Source organism: Macaca thibetana, chromosome 9 (genome assembly GCF_024542745.1).
Source record: "Macaca thibetana thibetana isolate TM-01 chromosome 9, ASM2454274v1, whole genome shotgun sequence".
In the NCBI taxonomy this organism is placed as follows: domain Eukaryota; kingdom Metazoa; phylum Chordata; class Mammalia; order Primates; family Cercopithecidae; genus Macaca; species Macaca thibetana.
Genome location: NC_065586.1, coordinates 85303177 through 85317919, shown reverse-complemented (window position 1 = coordinate 85317919; position 14743 = coordinate 85303177).

The following is a 14743-nucleotide window of genomic DNA, read 5'->3' as shown; positions in this document are numbered from 1 at the left end:
GTCAATGTGGTGTAGGAGATAGAGGATAACTGGACCTTATGATGACATTCAGTGTTGTGGAAAAACCAGTGGCAGACAGGAACGTATACTTTTGTGAATCATGTCAGACTCTGTTGTCAAACTTGTTACTATCACATGTATCCAGCCAGGTGGTTCCAGGGACTTCTACAATGGAAGCTCCTTAGACCAGAGTCAGTGGTTTGTGCCTAAAAGAATACTGTAGAAAGTCATTGTCAATTTGTGGAAGAATGAGGTTGCAGATGGTTAGGTCTTCTTCTGTGGGGCTGTGTTAGGCAAAACAACCCCTTCTCAATTTTGAGATATTGGTCTGTAAGAAAGGTCCCATACTGGTTACATCCTCCAGTAGCATTTGCATTACTGCAAACCCTGACTATAGTGGAACCTACTCAAGTGTATTGACTGTTTTGATGATCTTTACTGTTCACCATCAGTGATTTAAACAATATTTTAGCTGATCAGTAGAGAAACATACGTAATGCAGTCAGAGAATGTGATTGGGTCATGGGGGTTAAAAATCTAAATCCAAATTCACATAGTTCTTCTGAGTTGTCCTTATGTTTCTTCTGTTTCTACTGCTTTGAAGATTATCTGTTACAAAGCAACAACCATCAGAGAGTCAATCAAACAATATTCACATGTTAAATGAAAAATTTATATGATACCAAGGCTGATGTAATTACCCACACAATTAGCAGGGGAAAAGGAAAATTTTGCAAGCTGCTATTCTGAATTCCTCTTGTGAATTGTTACAACATCATCCTGTAAGTTTCTGGATCTTGGTTTTGTAAGGGGTAGTGCACCAAGATAAACAAAAGGGCAAAGACTGAGAGCGATTTCCCTTTGAGTGAATATTTCAAGGTAGGGTTATTAACTTCATTACTGTCTTCTCATAATTGCCAAATGAAACTGTAGCCTGGCTGTGCTGTTTTTTCTTTGTCCTGGGCCTGTAACTAGACTATATTTCCCAGGATCCCATGTGGTAAGGTGTGGTCATGGGCATGGGACGGGAGGCTGTCAAGAAGCAGAAATGATTCTATAATTGGGTATCTTAAATTGTATCTGGAAAAAGAGAAGACTAGACCAAGGCTACATATGTAATTTGAAAGGAAGCAGCAGTCACTCATATTGGCCAGTTTAAGGGGCTGCTTGATTATTTTTGAATCCAGTTGGAAAATATTCATATTTTTGTCTGCACTCAGACATGATTACAGAATGGCCTTGTATTTTGTCTTGACCCATCATGGTCACAGGGTGACCTTGTTTGATGTTGATAATGTTCTTTGAAATTGTTTACATGCACAGAACACCAGGCCAGCTCTCAGATGTCTGGGGCAGCTCTTCTCTTTCTTTTCAGGGAACTTCTGAGTTACTGCTCCAGCATCTTCTGAGTTACTGCTCCAGTTACTGCTCCTGACCTTTCTAAAGCCAAAAATTATATAGACAAGAAGGACTGCCCAGAAAAGGAGCATCAAATAAGATTTTATGCATTCACAGTTCAAATGAGAGCAGATATCTTAGGAAAAGAATATGCTTAAGAAAGAGTATAGTATATAATCTGTCTATGTGAATTAAAAACCCTTCCCCATGTCTATTCAAGTAAGGATTTAGGCAACTTGAGAGATAGACCACATCTCCCCATTCACATGAGACAAGTTCTTAGAAGAATGTGCTGGACCTCTTGACATCTTTTTTTTTTTTTTTTTTTTTTTTTTTTTTTAAAGATGGAGTCTCGCTGTATCACCCAGGCTGGAGTACAGTGGTGCTATCTCTGCTCACTGCAACCTCTGCCTCCCAGGTTCAAGCGATTCTTGTGCCTCAGCCTCCAGAGTAGCTGGCATTACAGGCATGCACCACCACACCCAGCTAATTTTTTGTATTTTTAGTAGAGACGGGGTTTCACCATGTTGTCCATCCTGGTTTCGAACTCCTGACCTCAGGTGACGCACGTGTGTTGGCCTCCCAAAGTTCTGGGATTACAGGTGTGAGCCACTGCACCTGGCCCGTCTTGACATCTTACAAGCACAGGATATCATTTAGATCCATGTATTCTTCCATAAACCCACCAAATCTCAACATTACTTAAATAGTGAGAACTCCCATTTTATTCTTTGAGTATACTCTAGTAAGAAAAGTAGGAAGAAAACTTCTCTAAGCATAATGACAGCACAGAAATGGAGGTTAGAACCACTCAGGGGAATGAGGTAAAAGAAACTAGGCCCACATAGCCCTGCTGTGGAAGACCAAGTTTGCTGAAAGGCAAGAATGATTGTTAGTCAAATATTGTTTCATCTGGGGTTCAGCAAACCTAGGGCATTACATTCTACACCTGTCAGGTGACAGAATCACCGGATGGAGGGAGTTTCCCGCAGATATTTGCCATCTTGTTTATTTTGGGGCTGTGTGCTCTGAGTACAAGACAGTAGCGCGCCATCATAGAACAACCATTACTCTATACTTGGGGCCAATGGGATGTTTTCTTCTGAGGTTTCCTTTCTTGCTCTGCAGCTTGAGCATAATGAGAAATATTAAAACCCTTTATCTTTACTTGTCCTTGTGCACACAAGATGGTGTTGCTCAGTAGTGAAGGCCACCTGGAATCAGACCGCCTGGGGTCATTAACGGACTTTGCTGCTTACTGGATGTGTGATCTTGGGATAGTTGGTTCACATTTCTAAGCCACATTTACTTACCCATATAATCAGAACAGCACTAGGACTTTTGTCGTGGGGTTATGTTGAGATGAAGTGGGATATTGCATGGAAAGCATGTCTCATTTAACAGCATTCAGTAACTATGAGTGTTGCTTTCACAGTGTGGGATAAGTCCCTTTATCTGTGCAGTCTGTGCTGACCATCAGCTGGAGCCCTTCCCCCACTACAGTTTTTCCCAGTGGGCACTGAGAGAGAGATGTCTCATGTCGTGTCTGACTGTGCAGCCGCTGAGACAGGAGTGTCCTGTTCTGAGCTTCAGGCCAGGACAATCTAGATCTTCCCATCTCAGGCTCAGGTCAGGGAACCCTGGCCATATCTACACATAGAGCCCAGCAGTACCTCTTGGGCAGCAGGCATTCAACCCCTCCCTAGTGAGGATGGACCTGTGTAGGGGGAGAATAGATTTTGGAATGGGACTCATTTCCTCTCCGCTCTCTCTCTCTCTCCAGTTCTGTATCATATGGGAAGCTTCTAGGAGGCCAATCGTGTTTTTAGATACAAATATCTTCTGTAAGGCACTAGCCCTGACTCAACTCTAAAAGGGATAGAAACATAAGCAAATACTGAAATGAACATTAGGAGAGCTGCTTACACTGAGAGTAGTATGACTTTGGAATTTTCATGCATAAAATTATTGCTTACTAACAGCGTGTCAGAGAAACAGAGTGAGTGTTTGTCATGTGGTCACTGAATTTGGCAGCAGTCCTGGTTCTGTGAGGCTCTGGCTCAACTGATTAGGTATTCAGGATCTGGCCCAGTGTGTCCTTGGATAAACACAGCCATGAACCACACAGGACAGAGCAACAATAAGGAAACAGCCAACACATTGTGTAAGAGAGAGAGAGAGAGAGAGAGTCTACAAATAGGAAAAAACAATAGAAACTAGAGCGGGAAACTCATTTCTCATGGGCAGGATGCCTACTTGTAGAAGTGAAACTTAAGCACTGGAAGAAATAAAACTTAACCACTATCAACATTCCAGGACCAGTTCTGTGTTCGACTAACTAGCTGAGTGAATTTGATTTCACCTAAACACTGAGTTTCCTCATCAGGTATAGAAAAAGGTTGGCCTTGAACAGTGTTTTACAACCTTTGCTGCAAACTAGAAAATTCCTTGGAAATCTTTTAAAAATGCAGATGCCTGAGCCAGTCTCCAGCCCAATCAATCAGAATCTCTGGAAGTGAAGCCCAGGTATGAGTATTATCAGTAAGTTTTCTGAAAAAAGTAATCCCAAAGTGATTTTTTTGTGCGTGGTTTAAAACCACTAGACTAGATTTTTGCCACTCAGGATATGGTTTGTTACAGTGGCATCATCATCTACTAAAAGCCTAGAAATGCAGAACATTGGGCCCCTCCACAGATCTCCTGAATGAGAACTTGCCTTTTAGCATGGCCAGATGATTTGCTGGTACATTAAAGTTTGATGGATACTTTTCCAAATGATCCCTGGATCCCTTTCAGGTCCAAATGCTTTGGATCAGGGACTTATTCCTAATAAATACCTATCTTTCTATGAGACTCTGGGTCTAGAACTTTATTCTTCTATGCTTTGGTTTCCCCATGTGTACCTTGATAATCCATGCAATACCAGAAAGGATGTAGGTCAAAGTGCATTGACCTCTACAGAGAGTGTCTGATGTTTGCTTTTGAGACTACTCATGTTTACAAACTTGCACCAATCGTATCCACTGAGACAATGCTCAGCTACTAGGAACTTCTCTGCTCTGAAAGTCCTGGTAATCTTCATACCACCTCAGGGGTGTTGATGGCTATCTTTGGGCTACTCTGATTTACTTTTCTGGCTGACTCCCACGTGTTCCAGTTCTAACCGAATTTCTGTGCTTTCATTATTTTACATGTCAAACATTCATTCACTTGGAGTTGTCTATATAAATTGTAGGAAACATTTACATCACTGAACTAAACTCAAGATATTTCATAGATCCTATAATGTCTGTTGGAGAAGTCCTCAGTTGCCTGGAAAGCAAGTTGTTTTTAGACTGTCTGAAGTATCTTGGGACTTGAAAAGTCCATGCCTATAAAGGAAATGAGAAGAGGTGAAGATGTTTTCTAGATGTAACTGAAATTTAGGATTATAAATTGAGCTGAACAAACAAGTTCTAACAGTTGTGCCATTCCCGTGGTTCTGGGAAAACCAAAAAGGTTTAAGGAACCTGTGATCCAAACATATCGTTAGCATGGTCAAGGCAGCCTTCATTGCTCTAAGCTCCTTGTCGATTTCCAAAATCAGCAAGCTATGAATTATCATTAGGTACAGGCCAGGTACTCTGTTGGGACCCACAGGACATGTTTCCTCTTCTCAAGTGACCTGTCTTGTAGCAGGAGACAGATTGATAAGCACTTAATTTCCTTTTAATAAAAGCAGTACACATTGGTTGCTTTGAAATAACAGAGAATTGAATATTTATCTCTTCCTGAGGTTCATGAAAAACTTCCTTGGTTAACTTTTGGTCTTCAACCTGAAGTGTTTGGCAAAATCCTAATCCTGTTGTCTCCCCTACTGGGAGAATAATCTCAAGACTGTCTAGTCTGTGAGCAGGCCTGACCCCAAAGGGGCCCCGTGGCTACTCTTGCAGTGTGCAACGATGCTGGCTGCACACACTAGGGGAAAGGCTTTGGTCCAGGACCATAAAACTGTTCTGGTATGTCAAGTCATGGTAATCCTGCAAAAGCAGATAAGAAGGAATGTGCAACAGTGAAACTGCCTGCTGACTACACAAATTGGTACACTGGAGACAGGAAGTTTTGTGTGATAGGGGCCTCTTAGAGGGGCTTCCTCCTATCATCTACCCTCAGGTAGGTCCCATATTTGTGTTGTTCCCTTCTTTGTGTCCATATGTACTCAGTGTTTAGCTCCCACTGGTAAGTGAGAACATGCAGTATTTTGTTTTCTGTTCCTGTGCTAGTTCGCTTAGGATAATGGCCTTCAGCTCTATCCATGTTGCGCAAAGGACATGATCTTTTTCTTTGACTGCATAGTACTCCGTGCAACCAAAATTTAGAATCCGAAATTAGATGGGCTAAAAAGAACATAGATCAACACCCATGTTATTCTTATAGCTCTGAGAATTCCAAAGATGTTTAAGGTTCCAACAGTAAAAATAATTGGTCAGGTGGTAGGCGATCTTCACAAGTAGTACTCACAAGCCTCCAAAGCAGCATCCATTGTTAGGGGCTTCTCGTCAGTTCAAATGTTCAGCAAACCAGTAATGCTCACCTGTGGCATGCCTGGCATTCTGAGAACACCAGTTGGGAAAATGATGGAGATGCCCCTTCTTCCCCTCCATCGACAGTGGTTTGCTCTCTTGTGGGAGACAGAGACAGATTAGAACATATTTGATTTTATTGTACTAAAACATGTACAGTTCTGATGCTGTGTAAGCACAGAGAAAAGAAACACTACTTTGTGAGGCTCATAGAAGACATTTTGGATCATGTTATTGATCTCCAACCTTAAGGTAAATAAAGAGTTATAGTTCTGATGTGAACTAACATGGAGAGTCATGGAATTATCAAGATTCCCCATCTGTAAGCAGGCCACAAGCTTAGCCTTATTCACCCATATGTCTTAAGCCGTATGCATTAAGTGGCAGTGGAACATGATGTAGGAGTGCCTGGTCTTTCATTAGATACTCTTACCCACCAACTTAACCAGGCTGTCTGTGTGAGTTCTGTGATATCTCCTTTTGGTGGGATCTGACCAATCCGTACTTGAACTGATTATTGCTTTAAATGAAGTGTTCTCAAATGGGGGCAATTTTGCCCCTGGGGGCATTGGTAATACCTGGAGTACTTGGAGACACTTTTTTTTTTTTTTTTTTTTTTTTTTTTTTTTTTTTTTAGACAGAATCTCGCTCTGTCACCCAGGCATGCCCAGCTAATTTTTGTGCTTTTTGCGTAGAAATGGGGTTTCACCATATTGGCCAGGCTGGTTTTGAACTCCTGACCTCTGGTGACCTGCCTGCCTCAGCTTCCCAAAGTGCTGGATTACAGGCATGAGCCACCACACCTGGCTCCTGGAGACACTTTGGATTATCACAACTGGAGATGTGGGTGCTACTGACATCCACTGGGTAGAGGTCATTGCTGATGCCAAACATCCTATAATGTACAGAACAGCCCCTCACAGCAAAGAGTTATCTGGCCCCAAATGACAATAGTGCTTAGACTGAAAAACCCTACATTAGTTCCAAAAGGACTTTCTGCAATGTTAAAAATGTTCTAGGCCAGGTTGGGTGGCTCACACCTGTAATCCCAGCACTTTGCAATGCCACGTTGGGAAGATCACTTGAGCGTGGCAGTTTCAGACCAGCCTGGGCAACATGGAGAGACCCTGTCTCTAAAAAAAAAAAAAAAAAAAAAAAAAAAAAAATCTTAGCCCGGTGTGGTAGTGTGAGCCTGTAGTCCTAGTTAGTTGGAAGGCTGAGGCAGGAGGATTGCTTGAGCTCAGGAGTTTGAGGTTGCAGTGAGCCATGACTGTGTTGCAGCACTCCAGTCTGGGCAACAGAGACAGATCCTGCCTCAAAAAGAAAAAAAAAAAGAAAACATTCTAAATCTGTGCCACCACTAGCTGTATGTTACTATTGAGCACTACAAGTGTAACTAGTGCATCTGAAGAATTGGGTTTTAGATTTTATTTTAATTAATTTAAATAGAAATTGAAATAACTGCATAGTGGCTTCATATCAGACCTCCCAGCTCTACATAAAAGCCTGCAGTATCAGATGCTTGATACAACACCTGATGGAAGCAGCACATGCCTTAGGCAGCACATACCAGTTTCTTGAGCTGCAGCTTTTACAGCTTTAATGTAGTTCATTAAGAAACTTCCTACATGTTCTGGGCACAGTGATCTTTGGCTATATGTGAGGAATATAGTATGCATCCCTGCTTCAGAGGAGACTAGGAATGCCATTCTCTCTGCCTTTCCTTCCATCCATATATCCTGATGAATCTCCTTTTTAAAAAACTCAAAAGATTTGTGTGCTATATCTAAGGAAGACTTTATATTCAGGGGATAATTTGCTGAGAAGTAGCAGCTGAAGGTAGTAGAGGGTGCAGATACCTCCATATAGGAAATGGTTCTATTTAGGAAAAACTCATTGAAAAACATTGTCTGTTGTCCATAGAATATTCCTTTATGACTCTCCTCATTAATCTCTCTTCTTCAGCTTTTTCATGAACTTTTGGAAGTTTCTTGATAAAGATAACTCCAACATACCAGTTTTCAGAACTTAGCTCAATGGCTTGGTTCCCAGGATTGAGAGAAACCACTTCTTGGCTGCTCACTGCCATCCCCTCCTCAGCTGCCTGAAGTGAAACGGCACAGAGATGACTCTTAATCATTGTCCAGTAGAATAGGCATAGTCCAGGAGCCCAGCCTGGCAATTGAATCTAGAAGCTTGCAGAGGGAAGACGTGGCCTGTGGTCAGTGGTTTCCTCAGCCCAGTGTCCTGTTTACCAAGCACTAGTTGCAAGGGCACTTAAGAGACATTCTGGGGCCCCAGAAAGGCAGGAGATGAGTTTCTCTTCCCTGAGCTTGGAGTGAATGCTTCTTTTGTATGTACAAGAAGAATGTACAAGTAAAATGCTTCTGTTGTATGTACGTGTCATTCTAAGGAGTTATTTCCTTTGCCGTAGGCTGTGGAGAAGGCTGTGGAGTCAGCACTGCCCATGGAAAAAGACTGACATTGAGCTTAAGGAATATAATCCAATCCCTGTGGTAGACACCTGGCAGCTCCAAAGAATTCCAGAGCTGGGAAAAGCAGATTCAGATGCCTTCTAACCATGTGTGTATGTGTGTGTGTGAGTTTTGTGTTTGTGTTTGTGAGTGTGTGAGTTTGTATGTGTGTGTAAGTTTATATGTTTGTGGGTAGTTAAAGTGATGCTCTGGGGGCATATCTTTCTCTATCTGCTTTGGATTCCTCCAAATTTTTTTCTCCATCCTTAGCAACTTGAACCTGAGTTATAATTAGCACCAAGCCAGGGCCAGAGCAGGAAAAGTGGACAACTTACCTGATGTGTTAGACCTGGCTATTCCTTTTTTCTCTCACCATCTTAATTTTAATTTTCTTTTTTTTCACCATGTTTATATCTTACACACATTGAGAGCTCAATAAGTACATTTTAAAACAAATATTAAATATGTGTATATTTTCTATAACCCACTTAAGACAATGGTCCCAAGAGAGCAGTAAGCCCATGAAATCCATCAGCAGAACAGTGAGTGGAGTTGGTGTCCGGAGGGGCTGGAGAGGAAGAAGGTGATGAATATCGGCTGAGCATGTTTGTGGAAGTCCTCTTTGGAATGTTTGAGAGAGCTGGGGACCCTTTCTGGTATTCTGATCTGTTTGGGCTAAAGCTGTCATAATTTAGGCCAACACACAAATGGAATGTAACCAAAGGCTTGTGAGATGTGGTGCATATGGATTATAGATAGAAGTGTAGCCAGAGTTTACGATAGGATCACTGGGGAAGATTTCTTAATAGCTCCGTGCTAGTGGAATATGAATTCACAAGTTCACCACACTATTTTCATTCTTCCCTCTTTTCCTCCAGGTCTTGTGCCCCATAGAAAGCACTCATATGCAGCCCAACATCAAGAGAGTCAATTGACGACACTTCAAAATCAACTTTGTTTAATAGTTTCTTCCCAGAGCTTTGACAGGCCAAGGCAGGAGGATTGCTTGAGATCAGGAGTTTGAGACTAGCCTGGGCAACATAGTGAGACCTAACTCTACAAAAAATAAAAGAAAAATCAGGCAGGCATGGTGGTGCACACCTGTAGTCCTAGCTAATTGGAAGGCTGAGGTGGAACGATTCCTTGAGCCAAAGAGTTTGAGGCTGCATTGAGCTATGATCATGCCACTGCAGTCCAGCTTTGGTGACACAGCAAGGCCCTGTCTCTGAAAAAAAAAAGTTTCTGTTTCTGGCACAAGTAAAATTCATGCTGTATTGAAAACCTCAGTTAGCAGTAATTACCCAAATACACACACAAACACTCAAAACTCACATTCACAGTTCTCTCATACATAATAGGTGCTGGTTACTAGGGAAACCAGCTTTGGTTTCCAGCACCAGGGGAAGGTGTGAAGGAGCACAATGAGATTCAATATCTCCCCATCAGATTTATGCAAATGAATTTGCCTATTAGTCAACTTCTGTAAATAATGCAATCTAACTTGTAGTAAATTTTCTATGTAACTTTTAACCAAGAAAGAACAATATGTCCTTTGGTTTCTATATGCCTAGATGAGCCAGTAATGGAAAACTATAGCCATCTTGTTTACAAGAATGAGAAGTAGGTTGTGTATTCCCACACTGTATTTTGTGTCCACGAACTGAATATCTTCCAAGACCCTGTTTTCTAAATCAGGAATTTCAGGGGCTTCAATTAGCAGCCCCCATGTAAAATGACATCTCAACTGCTCAAGCCTATTCTTGACTCCATGATAATCAGCATTTCTACTGTGAAAATAAGCAGGAAGTATTTGCGTGATTTTCTGATGGAAATGGAATGCTATCTAATGAAAAGATAGGTAGAAACATTGTTAAATAGTTGGACACAGTGGCTCATACCTGTAATCCTAGTACTTTGGGAGGCCAAGGTGGGCGGATAGCTTGAGCTTAGGAGTTCAAGATCTGCCTGGGCAACATGGCAAAACTCTAGCTCTACAAAAAATGAAAAAAATTTATCTGGGCATGGTGGCACACACCTGTAGTCCCAGCTACCCAGGGAGGCTGAGGTGGGAGGATTGCTTGAGCCCAGGATGTTAAGGCTGCAGTGTGAGCTATGATCATATCACTGCCCTCCAACCAGAGTGACACAGTGAGATCCTGTCTCAAAAAAAAAAAAAAAAAAGGCAGGTGCAGGGTGGGGGGTGGATTTTTTTTTTCCCCATAGTTATTTTCCAGGAGCATAGGGCTTAGATAAAGTTTAACATTGTCAACGTCATTCCATATTGCCAGGTGTTTGGTGTTGCCCCTACAACATCCTAAGGAGAAGCCATACTAGGCTGGGAAGCCTTAGTTAAAAATTATCAACATTGTGATATCAGCAAATGCATTTTGTCTGCTTGAATATCAGCTGAAAGGGATTAAATCTGCCAGTGACTTAGATTAGTTTGAAAACTAATGCAGTTTTGAATTCCTCAATGCTATATGACACTTATGTTTCTCAGGATTTCATAGCAGATCACATGTATCAGAAAGCAATAATGCTGTCAGGAGAAATGAACTGGGGCAAGGAGAAGCTCTTTCTCACTTTTCTCTAGGTTTCCAACTTGGTCCATTAAAATATGAAAACAACTGCTTCTTTCCCCAAGGCTGAAATAGTGAAATAAATATTTCTAGTTTTATTCTTTCCCCTAAAACAAGACGGTGGGATGGGGCGAAGTGACTTTTCTGAATAAACTCAGTATCAGGCATGGTCTTCTCCTTTTTCTTACAAAGAATTATTTCTTAGAGTCATCAACATGCCAAAAGAGAATTGGTTAGGAGCAGCTTTTGAGTCAACTACTCCTTTATGCTCAGTCCTATCTATGACATTTTCGAGGGTCTTTTCGGTTGAACTGTGTCCACCAAAAAGATGCTCTGAAGTCCTGGCCCTCAGTAGCTGTGAATGTGACCTTATTTAGAAACAGGGTCTTTGCAGATATAATCAAGTTAAGATGAGCGCATTGGGAGGAGCTTAACCCAATGTGACCGATGTCCTTATAAGGAGAGGAAATGAGACACAGAGTCAGACACACACAGAGGGAAGATATAAAAACACAAGGAAGGATGCCATGTTAAGAGAGAGCATGGCACCTAAGAGGAGGCAAGGAAGGATTCTATGGGGAGTTTCAAAGGGAGTGTGGCTCTGCTGATACCTTGATTTTAGACTTCTGGGCTCCAAAACTGAGAGAGAACAAATTTCTGTTGTTTTAAGCCACCCAATTTGTGGTACTATGTTATGGCAGCCCTAGGAAATTAATACACAGAGAAAACATTGAAGTAGGAAAGATCATTTGGATTGACTGCTGTGACATTAGGGAATCCCCATGTTTGATGGGGAATGAGCCAGGTTCGGTGGCTCATGCCTGTAATCCTAGCGCTTTGGGAGGACGAGGCAGGTGGATCACCTGAGGTTGGGAGTTCGAGCCCAGCCTGACCAACATGGAGAAAACTGGTCTCTACTAAAAATCCAGTTCTTTTTAAACTATCACTCTTAGCCTCACATGCACCACCTCTAGTCTCTGCGGTGCTTGTGCAAATTAGGAAAGAGTGCCCTTTTCTGTGAGTATATGTGTCCCTTGCCAGGACGCTTATCTTGGTGAGCCAAATGTAGACTCGGTTTCATTCTCCTCCCTTGTCCTTTTGGCTAATGAATAATCTGAACAATAATGCCTTGGCGACAAGCAGGAGACATTTTTCTTTTGTGTTGATTATGGGTTTGTCCTCCCTGACATGGGCCATCTTTTCTGAAGGGGTGGCCTGCCCCTCCACACCTGTGGGTGTTTCTCGTTAGGTGGAACGAGAGACTTGAGAAAAGAAATAAGACACAGAGACAAAGTATAGAGAAAGAAAAGCGGGGGCCCAGGGGACCGGCGCTTAGCTTACAGAGGACCCACGCCGCACCGGTCTCTGAGTTCCCTTAGTATTTATAGATAATTATCTTTACCATCTTAAAGATAAGGGAGTGGCAGGACAATAGGATCATTTTTAGGGAGGAAATCAGCAGTAAGACATAAGAACAAGGATCTTTGTGACATGAATAAGTTTAAAGGAAAATCCTGTGCCTTGAGATAAACCTTTTAGCGGCATTGTTTCATCCTATCACATGGGGATAAATCTTGGACAATACCTAGCTTTTTCTAGGAACAAAGACACACCCTGCACGCCCAAAATCCATTAAACCTTGAGTTACCACAGCACATGTCTCTTGCAAGGACAAGGTTAGGGGTAGGGTCACAGATTAACAGCATCTCAAACACAGAACAAAATGAACTCTCTTATGTCTACTTCTTTCTATATAGACATAGTAACAGGCTGATCTTTCTTTTCCCCACATTTTCCTCTCTAGATTGTAAGCCACAGGCACATTCTGGAGTGAAATGTTATTAAACAGTAGTTGTTACTCTCTCAATAGATGCTAGGCACACAAAATCCTCCAAGTTCCCATTTCTTTTAAAAACTGAGCAAATAAAGGGCAGTAAGACAGTTCATTCTCATATGTTGTATGATTAGGAAGCAGAGAGTCAGGGAAGCTGGTTAACAACACAATTCTGCCCCAATTAGTACATGTGTGATTTGAAGTAATTAACTTCAATTTCCAAATACTTCATTTGCAAAATGACCCAGTAATAGTTATAATCATTCCTAGTTATAGAACTATAGTGAGAATGCTGAAGTAACGCAATAAGAGATCAAGGCAGAGTGAGCTAATTATCAAGCAGAATATAGAAATTAGTCAATAGCATTAGGGTTGACATTATCATTGTGTGTGTGTGTGTGTGTGTGTGAGAGAGAGAGAGAGAGAGAGAGAGAGAGGAGATCCAGGCCCTTGGTGGGGATGGGTCAGAGGAAGATGCCCATCAACAAGTAAGTGACAAGTGTTTTCCCATGTGAGCTCCCCTTTTGTCAATGTTTGGCATTTCTGGGAGGAGCAGCCCACCTTGGCATGGTCTTGAGCCTCTGGGAATAGGGGCAGCTTGATGAAGGCTTCAGTCCAGCATAACCTAGAAGTTCTCCCTGAGGCCCTTCAGATCAGAGAGCTCTGGACACACTCAAGCATTTTGCTGACAAGCAGGCTGGCTGTTAAGGCCCTGGGCAGGTCAACCTGGTTTCCTGGTCAACCCCATGTGTAGCACTAGGATTAACATGATTTCATGACCAGGAAACCTCTTAGTACTGAATCTCTCTCACCAATATCCTATTCCTCAAATACTGCCATGCAGGGCATTTATTTTTATTTTTAATTAACTAATTCATCAATTTACTTATTTTATTGAGGCATAATAGTTTTATATATTTTGGGGTACAAAAATATAAAACATATGTGCCCCAAAATGTGTCCTCCATCTCTAAAATATGCCTAAGGCAAACTCTCCAGATTATGTTGGACTGAAGCCCACATCAAGCTTCCTCTATTCTCAGAGGCCCAAGACCACGGACAGGTTGGGCTGCTCCTCCCCAGCAGTGCCAAAAATGGACAAAAGGGCAGCTCACCTGAGAAAACCCCTGGCACCTGCTGGCTGAGGGGCATCCTCCTCTGCCCCATTCACTGAAAGAACTGATATTTTGATACATGTATACAGTGCGTAATGACCAAATCAGGGTTATTGGGATGTCCATCATCTCAATAATTTTTTTTTTTTTCTGTGTGTTGAGAAATTCCAATTCTTCTAGCTATTTTGAAATATACAATAACTTATAGCCACCCTACTGTACTATCGAACACTGGAAATTATTCCTTCGATTTAGTGATATTTTTGTGCCCATTAACAAACCCCTCTTTATCTTCCCTCCCCTGTACCCTTCCCAGCCTTTGGTAAACAACATTCCACGCTGTATGTCCATGAAATCCACTTTGTTCTTAGTTCCCACATATGATCAAGAATGTGCAATATTTGCCTTTCTGTGCCTAGCTTATTTCACTTAACATAATGACCTCCAATTCTATCCATGTTGTTGCAAATGACAGGATTTCATTTTTTGCAGTTGAATAATATTCCACTGTGTATATATGCTATATTTTCTTTATTCATTCACTGATGGACACTTAGGTTGTTTTTATATCTTGGCTATTGTGAATAGTGCTCCAATGAACGTGAGAATACAGGTATCTCTTTGATAATTTGATATCAATTTTTAAAAATATATATCCAGCAGTGGGATTGCTGGATTGTATAATAAATCCATTTTCAGTTTTGAGGGGAAATGTCATACTGTTTTCCATAGTGGTTGTACTAATTCACGTTCCCACCAACAGTATATGACGTTCACTATT